Source organism: Panthera tigris, chromosome C1 (assembly GCF_018350195.1).
Source record: "Panthera tigris isolate Pti1 chromosome C1, P.tigris_Pti1_mat1.1, whole genome shotgun sequence".
NCBI lineage: Eukaryota > Metazoa > Chordata > Mammalia > Carnivora > Felidae > Panthera > Panthera tigris.
This window is the reverse complement of record NC_056667.1, coordinates 6784392-6804040: the sequence shown is the minus strand read 5'-3', so window position 1 is coordinate 6804040 and position 19649 is coordinate 6784392. Positions and strand designations below refer to the sequence as shown.

The 19649-nt window shown below is 52.2% G+C and overlaps 1 protein-coding gene across 4 annotated transcripts in view; it reads right to left on the bottom strand.

The window, feature by feature from the left end:
* Window positions 1-19649, bottom strand: part of PIK3CD (phosphatidylinositol-4,5-bisphosphate 3-kinase catalytic subunit delta) — a 55045-nt gene that overhangs the window by 15496 nt on the left and 19900 nt on the right. For 3 of the 4 annotated variants that reach the window (XM_042996584.1, XM_042996581.1, XM_042996583.1), the window contains exon 2: window positions 14425-14540. The exons of the other annotated variant lie outside the window; for it this stretch is intronic. The gene's annotated coding sequence lies outside the window, so the exon portion shown is untranslated. The remainder of the gene's footprint in view (window positions 1-14424; window positions 14541-19649) is intronic. 4 annotated transcript variants of the gene reach the window in all.

Genomic DNA, 19649 nt, shown 5'->3' with positions numbered 1-19649 from the left:
ACATTTACTCATTTCCGCCAACCTGATGGTCACAGAATGCTCTTTGGTTGTTTTAATTTGCATTTCCCTGTATCCTCTGCAAATAGCCTGCTTTTAACTCTTGCCCGTTTTTTTCTGTGGGGTTGTCTTTTTCTTATTGGTTGACAGGGTTTCTTTCATATACTCTGGATTCAGTTCCTTTGTTGATTAAAGGAGTTGGAAATGCTTCTTTTGGTCCAGGTCATCTTTTCACTCCGTTTTTAGTCTTTTTGGTGAGCAAAAGTTTGCAGTGTTGACGTGGTCAAATATTTTCCTTTGTGTTTTATGATTTTTATTCTTTAGAAAAATATTTCCCTACCCTAAGGTCACATCCTCCTAGATTTCGATGACTTTTAAAAATAATTGAAAAGTGGGGTTTCTGGGTGGCCCAGTCAGTTAAGCGTCCGACTTCGGCTCGGGTCATGATCTCGCGGTTTGTGGGTTCGAGCCCCGCGTCAGGCTCCGTGCAGACAGCTCGGAGCCTGGAGCCTGCTTCGGATTCTGTGTCTCCCTCTCTCTCTGCCCCTCCCCTGTTCGTGCTCTGTCGCTCTCGCTCAAAAATAAATAAACATTCAAAAAAATAATTGAAAGCAATTTAGTTTAAGAGAGAGATTCTTTTGGGCTCTGCCATTTGGGCCCAGGACTCCCCCCTCCCAGAACGGCTGGTGCTGAATCTGCTCGGAGCTGCAGCATGTGGGCACATCACCCTGTAACCACTGCTGGGATCCACTTCCTCTGATTGTAAAACCACATCCTACTTGGGTTCCTCTTTCTGAGAATGACCAGGCCAAAGGCTTTCTTTTTGATTCAAAACGTGGGGGACAGTCAAAAATCCTGGAGAATCCACTTAACAATGCTAAATGTCCTGTGGCCACACTCAGGAAGCCAGGGGAACCCGTGGCCACTCGATCCTGAGGTCAAGATGAGCACATGTGGCCTGAGCTCCTCGGGACTCCAGCCAAAGGGAGGGTGCTCGGAGACCAAGGCGCCGCTGCTCCTCTGCCCCTTAGCGCTACGGAAATGAAGGCTTCAACTACACTCACCCGTGCGGGGTGCAAGGGAAAACTCGCCCTTAAAAAGCTCATCCCTAAGAAAGGAAGAACAGGAGGGTGCGGGCGGGGCATAATCAAATGCCAGAGGCGGGACAGGAGGCAGCAGGGATCCTCCCTCTCTTTGTGGGCCCAGGACCCAGATGCAGCTGCTAACAAGCCCGAACTGTCTATGAAGCTGACTCCTCTCTCTGCAAACGTAACGCGACAAAGATACCGACTAATCCAGGGGCTTTCGCGCTGCTCCAAGAACGCAAGTTGGTACAACCACTTTGGCGAAGTCTCTACTCTTGGCAGTGTCTACTAAGGCTGAGCACCCGTGTGCCTTGTGAGCCAGCAATTAATTGCACCGTAGGTGTTCGCTCGCCAGAAACACGAGTACACGCGCACCAAGAGACACGAACAAGAAGCGTCTACAGCATTGCTCTTTGTAATGGCCCCAAACTGGAACGTTCCCAAGTGCGTATCAGCAGCATAATGGAAAAATAAATTACGGTATCTTCTCCCAACGGCATGTTCCAGAGCAATGAGAATGCACGGTCTACAAATACACACAACAGTATAAGTGAATCTCATAAACATAAAGCTGAACAAAAGAAGTCAGGCACGAAAGAATATGTGCTCATGGTTCCAACTCCACGGAGAACAAACACAGGCAGAACTAATCTACGTTGGCAGAAGAAGAGACAGGGGTTACCCCCAGAAGGAGGGCAGGTGCCCCAGGAGAAAGGGGTACGAGGGGCTTCTGGGTACTGGCAGTTTTCAGTTTCTTCACCTGGGAGCTGGGGACTTTCACAAACCCCACACACCCCCAGTCCCAGTGGTTCAGATGGCCTGACTTCATTCCTGGCCGCTCCCGTGGCCTGAGACCCACCTGGCCACAGGGGTTGGACTGGAACCAGGAAGGGGGCTCGGGCCCAGCCAATCACTGTCTACAGTGATTCCAGGATGAGCATGTGAATGTCAAGTCAGCCCAGTGGGTTTTGACTTTGGACTTCTTTGGGTATTTCCACCTGGGGTAGCAGGAAAGAATATCCATCCAGGGCTGCTGGTGACCACCTCTCGCTGCCCTTGGTGGGGGCGGTCTGAGAAAAGACGACCGTGGAGGAGAGCAGAGCTCGGCGTGAAGAGAGAGTACAAGTAGGTCCTGAAGGCGTCCTTGGGTTCCTGGATGGAGACATGCCTGAAGCCAGACTCCATCCCTGGACTTTTCAGTTCTCTCAGCCAAAAACTCCCCCTGCCCCCTACCTGCTTTTTTTGTTTTTGTTTTTGTTTTTAACTTAGAGCAGCTTGAGTTTTTTGTTTTTGTGTTTCTTTCTCTTTTTTTTTGTCACTTGCAGCTGCGTGTTCCATTTTAGGAAGTGTCTGGTGTTTAGCAAGTTCTTTCCTTGGAAACTGGCCTGCCTCTAAGAGCCAACCCTGATCTTTGTAGTGCCATCTAGGGGCACACAGGGTTGTCATCTGATGGCTATTGCTGCTGGATGGTGGCCTCAGGACCTCTGACTGTTCTCCCTATGACACAGTTTTTAGACTCTTGCCAAACTTTGGTACTCTGAGAAAACAAGATGCTGCGGGTGGGGCCTGACGGGCCAACTGCCGAGGAATTTTCTGGGTACCAGACTCCCATTGTTTAGTCTAAGAGCCTCTCAGCCCTTCCCCCCAAGGAAGTCCTTCGGCGGTCATATCACTGAGCTCATTGGCTGCCAATGATACTTCCCACAGTAAGTTCTAGATACTTCCCACAGTAAGCCGGGTTCTCCCGGCTAATTTCCTGGATCTGAATGCAGGAGTTCTCAGTTACCGTTGGTCACTTCATCTCATGGAAATAATTGGCACTCGTGGATTACTGGATTTGCTATTTTGTACATATGGCTCAGTCTGAGATGTTATGAGTCTCAAGGAGTCTTTATTAAGTTCCAGGAGTCGTGCGAGGTGCTGGAAGATGGTGGTGGAGAAGCTTACACTCCAGCTGGGGAGACATTAATACCCAAGCACATCGTAGGTAGGAAGAATGACCACACGCTATACCAACACAGTGAAGGCAGTGCTCCAAACGGCGATGTGACGGAGAACTCTGTAGGGAGGCCAGGAAAAGCCCCTCCGAGGAGAGGACCCCAGAGCAGAGAACCAGACTGCGTCCAGGGAGGATGGGAGGCAGGCCACTGCCGCTGGAGCACATGAGTGGGGCAGGGAGGGGAGGCCATGGGATAAGACAGGTTGAAGAGGTCAGGAGGGACCAAGTCTGTGGAGCCTTTACAGGGGAGATGCCTGGGTGTCACGCAAAGAGTGATGGGCGGTCTTAGCAAAGGAGCCAGGGGATCCAATTCGCATCCAAAATGATGCCTCAGCCCCAGGGTGAAAGAACTGGAAAGAAGCAAGTGTGCGCATGGGGAGGTAGGGAGGTTCGTGCCTCCGGTGATGAGAAAGGCAGGGCATCAAGATCTATTTTTTCAACTATTGTTGAAAGTTAATTTATTTGGAGAGAGAGAGAGAGAAAATGAGCAGGGGAGGGGCAGAGAGAGAAGGAGAGAGAGAATCCCAAGCAGGCTCCACACTATCGGCACAGACCCCAGTGTGGGGCTCGAACCCACGAACCATGAGATCATGACCCGAGCTGAAATCAAGAGGCAGACGCTCAACTGACTGAGCCCCCCGGGTGCCCCTCAAGATCTATGTAGGAGCTCGGGCCGATGAGATGGGGTCGCGGGGGAAGGAGCAAGGATGACAGCCAGGTGCGGGCTTGGGACACTGGAGGGGTGGTGGAAATACACTGGACGGGCAAGCATGGGGGAGAAACAGATTTGGGGGCAATGAAACAGCGAGATGTCCATTTCAGACATGTGGACTCTTGGCAGTGAAAACCCCCAAGGAGACAGCCAAGGAGCACTCCCCGGTGTGGAGCTTAGGGGAGAGGTCTTTGGGGCTCTCAAGGCATAATTTGGGGTCAGCGGGCTACACCCCGAGGCGTATGAGATGGCCGGGAGACGGGGTAGGAGAGGGCCGAGCCCGCCTTCAAGGCACTGGAGTGGCTTCCACCAAAGATGAGCCGTGAGTAATCAGTCGGCCAGACTCTTGTGGCCGACTTCTCGGTGCACATCTGACTCGTTAATAAAAGATCAAAGAAAAACGTCCAACAGGTCGCTCAGTCCCTTTCACCTTCCCGCTTCCGGCCAGCGCAGTGCCCAGAACGGCTGTGGAAGGCGGAGGGTCTCAGCCACGGCAGCGCACCATCCCCCCCACCGGCGGTTCTGAGACGTGCCCAGCTAGACGCACCCTCCGCGGCCCAAGGTTGAAGCCGTCTCTCCCGCTGCGAAGGTCTGAGGGGTCTGACCTTCTGCGTCCTGAGCAGACACCAAGGGAGTTTCCCCCAAGATTGCATAAAAGCGCCACCGTCCTTCCCAGCCCGCAGCAGGGCGTGCTACGAGGGCCCCCACTTATTTCTAAGAGAGGAGGGCGAGCGGGGGAGGCAGTACGCCAGGGTCATGGTGCTTCCTCCAGACTGGGAACGGGGTGGCGGCCCACCTCCTAGCCCCCCCGCCCGACCCCCTAGTCCCCCACCCCCCCCCACCCCCCGGGCCAGCAGACCTGCTGGCCGGTGGCTCGGGCCGAACCCCGGACTCCCGCTCCTTTCCTTTGGAGTTGCACGTTTGAAATTGCATGTTAGTTACGGCTGTGAGCCGCCCTGTGCCTCCCGGGTGTGGCAGGGCTCCGCGTCTTTCCGGCAGTCGTGGCAAACGTGCCCGCCGCTCAGAACAGGTGGCGCTGCCCAGCCCTGGTCAACGTAAAGCCAGGCTTTTTGGTGCCCGTGTCACATGCCCCCCGGGAGCTGCTTCCCCAGGGAACACATGAGTCACTCTCAGCAGGCTCTGGGCCGGGGACCAGCCGCAGGGAGAAGGGAAGTTGTATCCTGCTTTATCCGAGAAATAAACGCCCTCCTCCCTGAGGCCGCCTGGGCCAAGACCCGCCGCGTACCTTCCTTCGCATGCTACGCTAGAGTGAGTGTCTAAGGGTCCCCCGAGTTAATTGCTAGGATTCTGTCCGGAGAGAGAGGTGCTCCTTTCTTTTAACTCTGGGACAAAACATTTAACTCTAGGAAGGTTACAAGCCAAAGAGCTCAAGAGGCATCTCAGAAACATCTAGAAGGTGGTTACACACATTGTCTGATGTCTACCATCAACCCCGGCTGGGAGGTAAGGAGACCAGCTGTCACCCTGACAAGGGACAGGGAGCCACAGGGGCCGGCCTTCTGCATCAAGCCGAACAGAGCAGAGTCTGGTTGTGCCTCCTGACCCGGGCTTATTTTCAGGTACTTTTCAGCCTCTAAATAGTCCTTCTAATAAGTGTTCTGGTTCCCAGACTCTCTGCTATGGAGAATGAAATGGCTGTTTCTCCTGCTGCCTAACTTATGTGGAGAGAGGACACTTCAGAGGCAAACTCCAAAGGGGCTTTACCCAGAGGCCCCGCTTCCCAGTGGAGCTCCTGGGTGTTTGTCTTAAAAGAGCTTTCTAGAATCCACCTGCTGCTCTGGCAGCCAGGGAAAGCCCAGAGATGATTCAATAACCACATCTTCCTGGGGACCCTCGGGAAGAAGAACGCGAGGGGACCTTTTCAGCCCAGGGGCGTGCAGGCTGCGGGTCCTGTTTATTCATTCATTCAGCAAATATGTCTTTGAGCATCAGGGACTGTGCCCATCAGGGAATGAACGGGACAGGCACCGTCCCTGATCTTACAGAGTTTTTAGTTTAACAGGAGAAAACAAAAATGAATGAGGAAATAAAAAGAAAAATGAATAACAAGATGATTTCAGAGAAGAGGTGGAAGGTAATAAAAGGGGCTTGTGGGGGGGGGTCTCCTCTGCGTGGCGGGTCAGGGAAGGGTGCTCGAATGAGATCATGTCAGAATTGAGGCCCACATGATGAGAAAGATCAGGCAGAGATCCAGGACGTAGGGTTGAGGCAGCTGGAACAGGAAGTGCAAAGGCCCTGAGGCAGGAGGCCAGGCAACTGGAGGCCAGGACCAGGAGGGGAGATGACTGGAGAGGCAGGGAGGCCTGCAGCGCCTTGTGGCCACCGTGAGGAGCCAGGTTTTCTTATCACCGCAGTGGGAAGCCACCAGCGGGTTTCAGGCAGGAGATTGATATGGCCTGATGTTATGCTTTACAAAAATTGCTTTGGCTGCCGTGAGGAAAATGGAAGGGAGGGAGCCAAGAATGGAGGTGGGAAAGCAATTAGGCCAGGGCCCCAGGCAAGAGCTGGCAGGGCTAGACTCGCGAGGGAAAGCCTGGGCCCTACCTGCCACAAAACACCGCGAGCCTCTGCCCTTAACAACCGAGGAACAGGCATCCCAGAAACCCAGCCTTGAAATTTCCTGTCCTTAAGAATCTTCTTGAGAAAGAACGGAAGCTATAGACCGGAAGGAAAGCTGAGTGGCCCAGCGTCCCCCAACAGGTGCAGTTTTAGGACAGATGTGCAGATCTCCCAAAATACAGAATCTTTTGGGAAAACCACTTCAATGTGTCTCCCTGGGAGGCCCCAGACCAGCAGGCATCCTCCACCCGAGAAGCCACCACAGTCTTGAGGGCAGAAAGGGTCTCCGCACCCCAGGAAAGGGACGTCAGCCACAGCAAACGGGAGGCCTTTGCCACGCGGGCGGTGCCTCTGCTGTCCTCTGCCCTCTATTGTGAAGCCACTGTCCAGTGGTGGTCAGTTGGAGGAGGAACATGTATCCAAAGAAGGGATGGGAGGGAAGTCTCCAGAAGCCGGAGGCCAGCCAAGTCAGACATCCCCAGAACCATGCCCAAGACTAGGAAGGAAGGGCTTGTCTGGAGGGTTGTCTGATACCGTGAGCCCCTGTCACAGGAGAAAACGGGATGGGAGGGGTGAAGGCCGAGATGGATGTGATAAGTTACGTGAAATCGTGCAAAAGGCTTCCCCACGTCTGCTTGGCAGATAAGCCAAGGACAGGAACTTGCCTCCTTGTCTATTCGCTTCTGCCTCCCTCAGTTCCTTCTTTGTTTTCTTCTTCTTTTTACTCTCTCCCATTTTAAATGTGTCTCCCTTGAAGCCATATGATTTAATAGAACAGTAACTTTTGGGGCACCTGAGTGGCTGAGTTGGTTGAGCATCCGACTCTTGACTTCGGCTCATGATCTCGCAGTTTGTGAGTTCAAGCCCCACGTTGGGCTGTGTGCTGACAGTGCGGAGCCTGCTTGGCATCCTCTCTCTCTCTGCCCCTCCCGCATATGCTCTCTTTCTACCAAAATAAATAAACTTTAAAAAATTAGAACGGTTACTTTTAATTTGGATATTTAAAACTGAAAAAAAAAAATCCCCAATGGAGGAAAACCAAACCGACATTGAAGAATGAGAAGCAAAGTCCTCTGGAAATTCTATTCTATTAAAAAACGAGAGGGGTGATGGGAATGCAAGCTGGTGCAGCCACTCTGGAAAACAGTATGGAGGTTCCTCAAAAAACTAAAAATAGAACTACCCTATGACCCAGCAATTGCACTACGAGGCATTTATCCAAGGGATACAGGGGTGCTGTTTCGAAGGGACACATGCATGGTTATAGCAGCACTATCAACAATAGCCAAAGGATGGAAAGAGCCCAAATGTCCATCGATGGATGAATGGAGAAAGAAGACCTGGTATATTGGGGCGCCTGGGTGGCTCAGTCGGTTAAGCGGCCGACTTCGACTCAGGTCACGATCTCGCAGTCCGTGAGTTCGAGCCCTGCGTCGGGTTCTGGTCTGATGGCTCAGAGCCTGGAGCCTGCTTCAGATTCTGTGTCTCCCTCTCTCTCTGCCCCTCCCCCGTTCATGCTCTGTCTCTCTCAGTCTCAAAAATAAATAAATGTTAAAAAAATTAAAAAAAAATAGAGAGGGGTGCTTGGGTGGCTCAGTTGGTTAAGTGTCCGACTCTTGATTTCAGCTCAGGTCGTGATCTCATGGCTCGTGAGTTCGAGCTCTGTATAGGGCTCTGCACGGACAGCTCGGAGCCTGCTTGGGATTCTCTCTCTCCCTCTCTCTCTGGCCTTCCCCGGCTCTTGCTCTCTCTCGCACACAAAATAAATAAATTAACTTAAAAAATTTACAAACAAGCAACAGACAGACTCTTGACTTCTTCTGCTGTCATCAGGAAAATGAACCAACTATCCTACAAAAAAAATTCTATCCCAACCATCTCTTATCACATTCAGCTCACGGCCCACCCATCAAGGCCACGGGCCTGCACCCAAGTGGAATCCCCTGCCACTACACGCCAAAATCAAATGAAAGATCCATGGTCTCAAATCTGGCAATTTGGGAAATTTGGGAACCGTCCTAAGGAAGTAAGTCAAAAGCCAAACAAGGCGATATATACAAAGACATTCATTTGTGGGACTGTTTGTGAAAGTGGAAAACCAAAACTAATAGGGAAACTATCATAATTAACTTAATCGGAGAAAATATAGTCGCTAAGATGACACCTGTGTATGCTACACAGCACTGCAAATATCCCCCACGCTCACTGAAACAAAAAATGCGCATCCATTTACCACGGCAACACCTATTTGTGGACAAAACATTTCAGAAAGCATGCCGAAAATGAAAACAGCTATAATATGAGTGGGTTTGAACATCATAATAATTATTCCAGAAGCTCGTTATCTATGAAAGTTATACAAGCATGATTTTAAAAATTAATTAAAACTAAAACGTTTGTGGGGCGCCTGGGTGGCTCGGTCGATTAAGCGTCTGACTTGGGCTCAGGTCATGATCTTGCGGTTTGTGGGTTCGAGCCCTGCTTCGCGCTCTGTGCTGACAGCTCAGAGCCTGGAGCCCGCTTCAGGTTCTGTTTCTCTCTCTCTCTCTCTCTCTCTCTCTCTCTGCCCTTCCCTCGCTCATGCTCTGTCTCTCTTTCTCTCTCAAAAATAAATAAACATTAAAAAAATAAAAAACAAAAACAAAAACTAAAATGTTTGCAGCAAAAAAGGAGTAGCCCCCAGCCCTGAGCATCCAAGCCTATCACCCCTGATTGTGGTTGCTTCTTTGAGTATTTATCTCTGTGTTTCTGATTAATAGATTTATATGGGTTTTCAACTTTTACACTTGATCTTAGCCAAAAGGCCGAGAAGCGATGGGCTTTTCAACTTCTAACTTCTTCCTTAGAAGATGAGTTTGTGCTTTCTTGCACACACGCACGTGTCCTCTCCTCTATGTTGTGAACATAGCTGTGTGATAATTTTTTGTTAATCAACATCAGTGCTTACATTATTATGACCACATAAACACTGTTCAAAACTAAACCACAGGGTAGCTCAGTCGGTTGAACGTCTGACTCCCGATTTTGGCTCTGGTCATGATCCCAGGATCATGGGATCCAGCCTCACGTCAGGCTCCATGCTGAGCTTGGAGCCTGCTTAGGATTCTCTCTCTTTCTCTGTCTCTCTCTCCACCCTCCTCTGCCTCACTCCCCAGGTCCCTCTCTCTCTCTCTCTCTCTCTCTCTCTCTCTCTCTCTCTTAAAACAAAACAAAACTAGGGGCGCCTGGGTAGCTCAGTCAGTTAAGTGTCCAACTCTTGGTTTGGGGTCAGGTCATGAACTTGTCATTCATGACATTGAGCCCTGAGTCAGGTTCTGTGCTGACAGTGCGCAGCCTGCTTGGGATTCTCTCTCTCTCTCTCTCTCTCTCTCTCTGCCCCTCCCCCAGTCACACACGCACACACTCTCTCTCAAAATAAATAAACATTATAAAAACCCAAATTCGTAATTCTTCCCTAAACTTTCCAACAGAACTATAAAACTCCATAATGTGGTAAATATGTCAGATAATCCATCATCTTCATTTTTTTTCTTCTTGGAGACAGTCCCCCTACAGTCCTCAGCCATCCTGCTCCAAACTGGCCTGCCTGCTCTCTAGATGAGCTGCACGGCGGTAGCATTGGAACTTTGCTTCACCATTATTAGGGAACTCTCTTCACCATTCTCTCCACCAGTCAAAGTTCTCGGTTGCAAGGAAAGAGGCTAACTCCCACTGATTAAGCAGGAAAGGAGCTGACAGATTACCTGACTTATTTGCTTCATTACGAGGAATTTTCATAGTTCTTTTGGAGAGTTTGAGGAACAACTGGTGACTAGTACATGGAAAACATAGTAAATAAAAACATGAGGTGCTTACCAACTCCAGGAAAAACAAAAGGTCGAGCAAAAAAAAGAAAGAAAACTTAGTACACTGGATTCCATGATGCATGTCTGATGGCAAAACTGCCTCTGTTGCCTATTTACCGAGTACCGAATGCCAGTTTGGACCTCTGCCACTTCTGTGCCAAGAATTTGACCTTGCAGCCCATCATTGCTGCCACCAGCATAACCATGGATACAGCTCATGATTCATCCCTCTCCTCTCTCAAAATACCGCATAGGTGCAGGTTATCAGTGAAGTCTAGGTCGCAGGTGCTGGCTACAGAGAAAGCTTGGAAATGAGTCTTTTTCAGTTCCCATGGTGTGGTAGGTGTTAGGTATTTTTCTCTGTACTCACAAAACTCAAAGCTGAAACATAGAAAGCCATTTGGAAGCTGAGCCAAATGAGAACAAGAGATAATCACACATTGTATCACTTGTTCCTCTTTTTTAGTTTACTCTATTTTCGTAGAGCATAATCTCCAGCAGTCTCCTTGCATAGGGATACGAAAGTGCGTGTGCACGCAGAGAGCTTTTTTTTTTTTTGGAAAATTCTCATCTTAAAAAATGCCCTTATCCCATTATTTTGCTTGAATGACAATTACATAATTCTTGCCAGGGAATTAACTTCCCTAGAAATTTGAAAGAGTTGCTCCATTGTCTTGTAGCTTCTGGTGTTGATTTTGCAAGGTCCAGTGTCATTCTGTTATCTGTGGCCTCTTTTTGTTGGCTTCTGGTAATTTCTATCTCTGGAGTTTCAAAAGTTCATGATGATGCCCAGTAGTACATACTTTGCTTTTATTTGTATGTCGTTTATTATTCATTGTTGAGTACTACTCAGAGACTCTTAATGTAGAAGCTCCTTCAGTTCTAGAATTTTTTCCTGTAGTTTGATAACTTCCTCTTCTTCATTTTTCTCCCTTCATTGTCTTGACGTCCTATGAGTTGGATATTGGGCATTCTGAATGGATTCTCCAGTTTTCTTTCATTTTCTTTCCTGTTTCCCCATCTCTCAAGTCTTTTTGTTCTACTTTCTAGAAATCTATCTTTCAATCTCCAGCTCTATTCTATCGAAAATTTTGCTTCTACTCTCATAGTTTTTTAACATTTTATTTGAATGTTTATTTATTTTTGAGAGAGAGAAACAGAGAGAGAGCAGGGGAGGGGCAGAGAGAGAGGGAGACACAGAATCTGCAGCAGGCTCCAGGCTCTGAGCTGTCAGCATAGAGCCTGATGATGGGGCTCGAACCCACGAACTGTGACATCATGACCTGAGCCGAAGTTGGACGCTTAACTGACTGCGCGACCCAGGTGCCCCTAAATATTTTATTTTTAAGTAATCTCTACACCCAGCGTGGGGCTTAAACTCACAACCCCAAGATCAAGAGCCACATGCTCTACCGACCAAGCCAGCCAGGTATGTCTACTATTATAGCTTTTATATCCAAGAGCTTATTGTTGTTTTAGGAGCCTTCCTATTTAAAAAAAATTTTTTTTTTAATTTTTTTAATTTATTTTTGAGACAGAGCACAAGTTGGGGAGGGTCAGAGAGAGGGAGACACAGAATCTGAAGCAGGCTCCAGGCTCCGAGCTGTCAGCACAGAGCCCGACGTGGGGCTCGAACTCATGGACTGTGAGATCATGACCCGAGCTGAAGTCAGATGCTCAACCGACTGAGCCACCCAGGCGCCCCGGAGCATTCCTATTTTTAAACAACCATGTTTAATGACTTCTGACTCCCTTTTTTCTGTTTGTTTCGGTCTCTGTCTTTCATGCTAGAGGCTTTATTCTATGTGGGATAATCCAGAGCTGCCCATTCAAATTTAAGAGAGAGGCACCAAAAGCTATTTGTGCACGGGTAAGGCCAGTCGCTTGGCAGGCGTTGCTGTGAAATGACAAAATAGCAAGCTAGCTTTCCCACGGAGTCAGTATTTGAGGGTCCTTTTGTCTTGTGAGGTCAGTTTCTTCAGAGAGAAGTTCTTCAAGGCCCTGGCTGGAGAAGAGTAGAAACTAGGCTGCCATGTTCTGGGAGCTCGCCAGGAGAGGGTCTCACTGTTCAGTACACAGACTTTCACCGAATCTTCCTGTTCTCAGGACAGTGCTTCCTCCTGTCCCCCCATCCCCCGCCCCCAACTGCTCTCCACACAGCCTCCTTCCACCCCAGGCCAGGCCTGAGCTGCCCTAGTTCAGCAGACCTGGGGGAAAATGAGCGTCTCCTGCTGGGGCGGAGGAGGGAGCCACCTGGCCATGTGGGCTGAGGGAGGGGTCTGTTGCTGTGACACCTTCAGTCAATCTTCCTTCTTCCAGCCCACCCTGTACCCCGTCATCGGGAACACTGTAGCCCCACTCTTGGGCCTTTGGTGGGTCCTTGGACCCACGGGCCTTCCTCCCCCCACAGCCCAGGACATTCAACATTCCAAGCCTTCCATCTCTTTCACTGGCCTGCTTTCTGTCTCCGAAAGTGTTTACTCACATCCTCCTCCTCAATCCTATCTCCTGCTCTGTTTCCTTAAGGATTTATTCCTTTTTTATTCCTTTAATCTCATTTTAGTGGGCTTTTGAAACAGAGCCAGGATAAACATATGCACGCAGTCAGTTACGTTTTCGTGGAAGTTCACAATAATATTTAACAATACATAAAAATCAAGTGTCCAAAGAGATGCACACAGAAGGCTTTCTGGGGGGGTTGCGGGAGGATACTCCATCCAGGAGACAATGGTTCTCCGAGGGATGGGGAGGGCAGGGTTATAAAAGAGTTATGCTAATTTTTTTTTTTTTTTGCAAACTTTCAACAGATAACAGGTATTTTTTAATTAATAAAAAAGCGTGAGCGTTAACAATTATTAAAAGGCATCTTCTGAAACAAGAATCAAGCTATTGAAAACAGGGGTGTAAACAGGTGTGTAGAAGAGAATCCCCCAATGGAGGGTTTACACAGTCCGTGGTTTTTGACCACGTTCCAGCGAGTTCCACAGAGGCAACCCCGAGACCTTCAGAGGGTGGCAGAAGTGGGATAGGGGGCTGAGTGGACATCCTAGGCCAGTCTCTACTTGTACCACAGGGAGCTCTGTTTTTATCTACTTTATAGGTCAAAATTCTACTTATATTTTGATCTTTTTTTTAAGGTTTATTAATTTTTGAGAAAGAGTTTAGAAAGCGTGCCAACGGGGGATGGGCTGAGAGACGGGGAGACACCGAGCCGTCAGCACAGAGCCTGACGCGGGGCTCGAACCCACCAACTGCGAGATCATGACCTGAGCCGAGGTCCGACGCTTCACCGACTGAGCCTCCCAGCTGACCCAGTATTCTGATCTTTTTAAAGATCTCCACACTCAACAAAGAAGTCTGGAGAGTACTGACGAAGACAGAGAGAAAATGAGGTTGGCGTGGGGCCGGGGGGAATCTTGCAAGGATGATACCATATGCTGTAACCCTGTGCACCTTCCCATCAGAAACGACAGTAGCTGTTCAAGCACCAGGTAAGGAGGAATGTGCTCTGCAGACGGGGAATACATATGCACTCCCAGGGCTTGCAGAAGGGACTGTGACTACCCATCTGGGAGCTAACCATACCCAGCTAGCCCCAGGTCCCAAGGCGGGGGGGTGTGTGTTCAACTAATACTCAGCCAGTGTCCATCTCTGGCCTCAGTATCTTCATTTGCACGATGAAAGGATTGCATTCATACCCCAGCAAACATCCGAGAGGCTCCAAGGACTACTGTCTTACTGACAGAGTGACTGTCAACTCTCTGAGAAACAGAAATGTCCCTACCTTAAAGACACCTTGAGAAGCAATGCTGAGTTCTCACAATTCCACACACTTCCTTCGGAAGAGTGTTTTCATTTTTCTCTCCCCGGACAGGCCAGCCCAACTCTACCACGACTGAAGCAAGTCAGATCCCAAATGCTGCAGCTTAATCATGGGCTCAGAGCACAGCCGCCCCCCTCCCCTGCTTCCTTAAGCAGGCAGCAACATCCCTCTCTTGGGGAGCTGGCCGAGGTCTAGTCGGATTCCTCGCGTTGGTTCCTAGAACACATCCGGGTTGTTCTGTTCCTTTCGGCATTCTAGTCCTACCGAGAGGTTCTCCTTTTGACTGGATAGTCAGGGAGGGAGGATTCTGTTCACCTTCCTAAGCTCTCTGCAAAATCGCATCTCTTTTTTGCCCACACACTTGGCTTCATCACCCAACCTACCTCTCTGGAATGGTCCAAGAATGGCCAGCAGCAAAGGCCCCTCGGTCTGGCAGATCAAAGATGCTTTGGAATCATTGAGCACCATTCCGCCCCCACCTGACTCTCAGCTCCTTTATCTGTCGGGGGGGGGGTAGAAAAAGGAGAGAGAGAGAGAGAAAGAATGAATGAATGAAATTTTTGAAAGAGGAAGTCTCACAAGCCTATGCATTCCCTTACAGGACTTCAGCTGTCTCACCTAGGCTTCCGTTTTGCAAACCAATCACATCCTGCTTGATGAGCCTTGAGAACCACCTGTGCCGACGCCCCCCTCCCCCAGCTCCTTCCTTTGGGTGCTGCTGAAGCAAACCACAGGAGCATCTCCAGTGCCTGAGGCAGGAATATATATATATATACACACACAGATGACTCAGATTGGGTTTTCGAGTTATTCGTTGCTTTTGTTTGGTTTTGAAAGCAAAGTAAGTGATCTGAGCCGAGCCTGGGTTCAAGTTCCACTCAACGGCTGCAAAAAGCAGACTCCTGAACTTGAGGTCCCAATAAAGTCCTACATTGCATCATACAGGAAGACTCATCCCTGCTTCCTGGAGATGAAGAGAGTGAGCGTGTAGGGAAGACGGCGGCCCAGTCACCGCATCTGCGGTATTTCTTCCCCCCTCCTCCCTCCGTGGGCCACTGCTGGGAATAATCTAACCCCAAAGACTGGAAGACACCTGAGCTCCGGAAGCGAGCCGGCTGGATTTGAAGAGTCGGACACGCCCCTTCCTCCAACCCAGGGCACAGCTACCTCCACGGCGGGGCGACTCCTGCCTGCAGCCCACCGGGCACGGCTAGGGACGACTCTTAAGGAGCAGGAAACTTAAACCACTTGCTTCTCCACAGGCAAAAAGCCCAGTGCTGGGAAGCCGCTGGAAAAGGTGTCTGTTCCAAGAATGTATTTCCCAGGACCAAGCTGGCATTCTCACTGCTGAGAGCCTAATTCCTGTAAGGATACCCCGTGGACCCTGCTGCAGGAACCCAGGAACGCGGGCTTGAATGGTCTCTTCGCTCAGCATCCAGGGGAAGGTGGCAAGTGCTTCCCAAGAGAAATGAGAAGTCAGCGCCAAGAGCCAAGGAAGAAATAACTTCCATTGCTGACCAATGGAGTTAACAGGAGGACAAAAATTCAGCAGCTCCGTCACAGGGAAATGAAACATGATTATAGAGAAAGCACTTTCAAAACGAGCAAAGACAAAGCAGAAAGCATGATGGAGCCGCGAGAAGGAAGGGTTAGGGGAGGCAAGAAGGAATTAGTCCTCAGGAATTCAGGTCAGGAAACAGGGAGCTGGGGCAGAATTCACAAGAGGCCGGCCAAGGAGGAGGCTCTTCCCGGAGGAAGGTGCGTCTTCTGCTCTGGCCCTCAACGCTGCCCAGGACCTCGGGATCTGAGTCCGCCGCCCTCCAGCCCTCTGGGTTCAAGGGCAAAGCTTGCGAGGCAACGCCAGGAACCGACACGGCGCAGGATGCTCCGTCCCGAATCGGGGACAGGGGGAGGGGAAGATGCGCACGGCAACTGCCGGGCCCCTGACAAGTAAACAGCTCGCCCAGAACAGGCGCGTCCGCGTCCGGAGCCCGGCTCAGGGCCCCCGCTCAACCCATCAAGGACGGCAGCGGGATACCCCGCATCCCCGCCCCCGCCCCGGAGGCACAAAAGGGATGCGTGGAGATCGGGAGAGCAGGAGAGCGTGAACCAGCCCGCACCAGAGAATCACAACGCGAGCGCGGCCCCCTGCCTCGGCCTCCCCAGCGGGGTCCGGTCCGCCCCGGGACGCGCGCGCCTCCCCCAGCCCCCACGCCCCTGGACCCCGATCGCCCCAGGCGGACAAAGCCCGGCGCTGGGCGGGGCTGGGTGTGCAGGGGGGCACTGGGACCCCGCAGACGCCCGCACAGGTGGGCTCCGTACCGGGTGTGGGTGCCGGGGGCGGGGCCCGAGCTCCCGGGAGACGGTTGCCCAGGGGACGCGGCGGGCGGGTCCCGGAACTACTCGAGCCTCCCGGCGGCGGCGCCGAGCCCGCGGGGGCCTGAGGGCAGGCCCGCGGCGCGGAGCGGGCTAGCGGGGCAGCGGCGGAGGGGCGCGGCCCGGGGCGGGGCCCGGACAGCGGCCCGGCGTGGGCGGGGCCGGGGGCGGGGCGCCGGCCGGGGGCGGGGCCAGGGGCCGCCGCGCCGCGGGCACCGTCGGCAAATTCTGGCAGCCCCAGCCAGGCGGAGGGTCGGAGAGCCAGCGGCCGCGGGGAGCGGAGCGGACGCCGCTGCAAATCCTCCCCGGACCCCCCGCTGCTCCGGCCGGGCGGGTAGCGCGTGCACCTGGAGCCGGCCCCCCCCCACCCCGCAGCCGCCGCGGGACCCCGGGCGGCGTGCGCTCGCTGGCCCCGGCCCCGCTCCAGCCTGGTAGCCAGAGGATAGAAAGTGCCATTTGCAAAGGGAGAGAGGGCTGGTGGTCCGCCGGACCGCTTTCCGCTCCGGGGTTCCCCGGGAGTCACCAGAACGGGCGGGGCACCGCACCTCCGTCACAGATCGGGAGCCGGGGTCACCCGCCTAACCGGCCATCCCGGGCTCTGGGCTCCCATCCAGGGTGCAGGCTGTTCCCCGGCCGCTGGGCCTTCCTTTCCATCGGGGTTCCCCTTACGTGTCGGATTCGGGAGCTACGTGGGTTTGCCAGGGACCTTCCCTAGGACATCCATTCGCTACAATGAACTGTGTGCGCGCTGGCAGGGCGTTCGGGCAGGAACGCGGTAACCGCCCCCGGCACTTCGCTCCGATTTATCCGCGCATCGCCCTGCGAGGGGGGTGCTGTTTCTCCTCGGGGTGTGAACGAGAAAAACGAAGCTCCGAGGGCAAGGAGACCCTCACGGGCACACACGTCCCCACGCAGCGGCAGAGCGAGCTTCGGAACCAGCTTGGTTGGGTACCGGGCTGTTACGCTTCTTGCCCTGCAATATTCCACGTCCCTCAGAATGTGCTTTTGGGGCCACACGAGACTTCAAGCTTTGCCACCGCGGAGCTCAACAGAAGGAGGGGCGTGTGAGGCTCAGAATCACCCAGGGGTGTCCCAGCGGGCGCGGAGGGCATGGGGTGGAGGAAAGGGGCTTGAGGCCCACTCTTTGGTGGTCGTCTCCCACTGCATCCAGTGTTTCAGCCGAGCCCCTTGAGCCTCCCTCGGGCCCCAGCTCGCCGAGTGCACGCCAGGACAGAAAGGAGAAAAAAGGCCCTGAGCTCCCGGAATCTTGAAGAAACCCGGGATGAGAGGGCCAGGCAGCGGAGTTGCAGGGGGGGCCTGCAGGGGGGCAAACCCTCGATGACGTTGGTGTCCCTGTCCCCAGCATCTCAGGGCCAGAGGAGGCAACCCAGCCCCGAATGTCACAGACTTGCACTCACAAACACTCCCATACACATCATTCACTTACACACTCAGACACAATTATGTAAGCTGACACACAGTAAGTCACATACCCCCTCACACGCACTCAGACACAGAGATCAAAGACACACACAGATGCACTTTCACAAAGACACACGCCCACACACTCAATAATGTAAACTGACACACGCTGTGGACACGGTGACCAGACACACTCACACCCATCGTGTCCACATACCGAACCTCCCCCAACCACCCATGCGCTGGTGGTGCCCTTGGCAGATCATGTCTGGCGAAGGCGGAGCCTGGGCCACTGGATGGGAACCGCCCAGCCGGCCACCGGGTCCACCCCAGGGCTGTGCCCGCTGGTTGCTTCCACTTTGCCCTTCCCTCCTCCCACCTCCAGCCTGGGAAGGGGGGCTGAGCAGCAGGAGGCAGTCTGAAGGAGGTCTGGGTGGAAGAGGGCAGGCCTCCTGCAGGGCCGCCCTTGACTCCTGGGGGAGGGGGGAGCGGCGATTGGGTGGGGTGCGGTGGGATGGGGGTGGGGGGGAGGGTTGGAGTACCAGAATGAGAAGCCGCCAGAAGTCACAGACCGACCTTGGATGGGCTGACTGCTCTGAGTTCTCTGACAGCCATCCTGGCTGGGAATAGGTAGTATGTATCCCCAACAACCCCCAACCAGGAAAAGATAATGACCCGAGGGGGCCAAGGCCTGGAGATTTTCCAAGGGCAGACAGGCTTCCGTAGTTCCTCTCTCCCATCTTCAGGGTGGTGCCCTTCTCCCTAGGGGCCCAGTCCTGCAGACTTCCCTTTCTTTCCAGCATGCAAAGACAAGGTCCTATCAGCAATGGAACCCAATGGCATAGCTTGGGTTTCAAATTGGGGGCATCAGGTACTGGTTCCTAAGGAGCCAGAGGAAAATCCAGCATTCTTTGAAACAGCAAAAGCAACAAAAACTCATCCTGCCCATATTACAACGATGGACCGGAACCGCACCAACAAACCCAGAAAGATACATAACGTAATGATTTGTTTGGGACAGAATGAAGTGAATTAACACAGATACAAGACGAGCCTCTAGCACGTGCCCGGTGCATGCAGTAATTGCTCAGTGTTTGCTCTCGTGGACGGGACGGGAAACATGCAGAGAGAGGCAAGTGACTTGCTCAACGTCACACAGTCAGGGGCAGAGAGGAAAGAAAAACCCCAGTGTCCTGATTCCTCGTTCAGGGCTCAGGTATGTTGTTAGGTCCTTTCTGGAATCCAGACAAGGGTATAAAGAAATTAGTTTAGTGAATAAATAAATTCGTTTCACCACTCCACTCTTAGGAAATCAGAGTAAACAGAGAGATTAGATGCTGGCCCTTCTACTTGCTAAGGCGAAAAGGATGGGATCCTCTTTGTAAGTTCCCAAGGCAGGAAACCAGATGAACTTCTGTTCCCACCCGTGAGAACCCTTGCTCGGCTCAACACGCTCCGTAAGAGGGAAGATTATTTGTTCCCTGAGCCACTCTTCACTCCTGCAGCTGCCAGGTAACCTCACTGTGATAAAATGTCCCCTTCCCCCAGCTGCCCACCAATATCCCACCCACCAACCTCCCTGGGACTCCGGGGGCTCTTCCTACTCAAATTTGGCACTCAGCATTGTAGGGGTTTAGCCTATGTCGTCCCCAAATATGCCACTTTGGCATACTGATTATTTTGAATTAAAAAAAATTTTTAATGTTTATTTATTTTTGAGAGAGAGACAGAGAGCAGGGGAGGGGCAGAGAGAGGAAGAGACACAGAATCCGAAGCAGGCTCCAGGCTCTGAGCTGTCAGCACAGAGTCC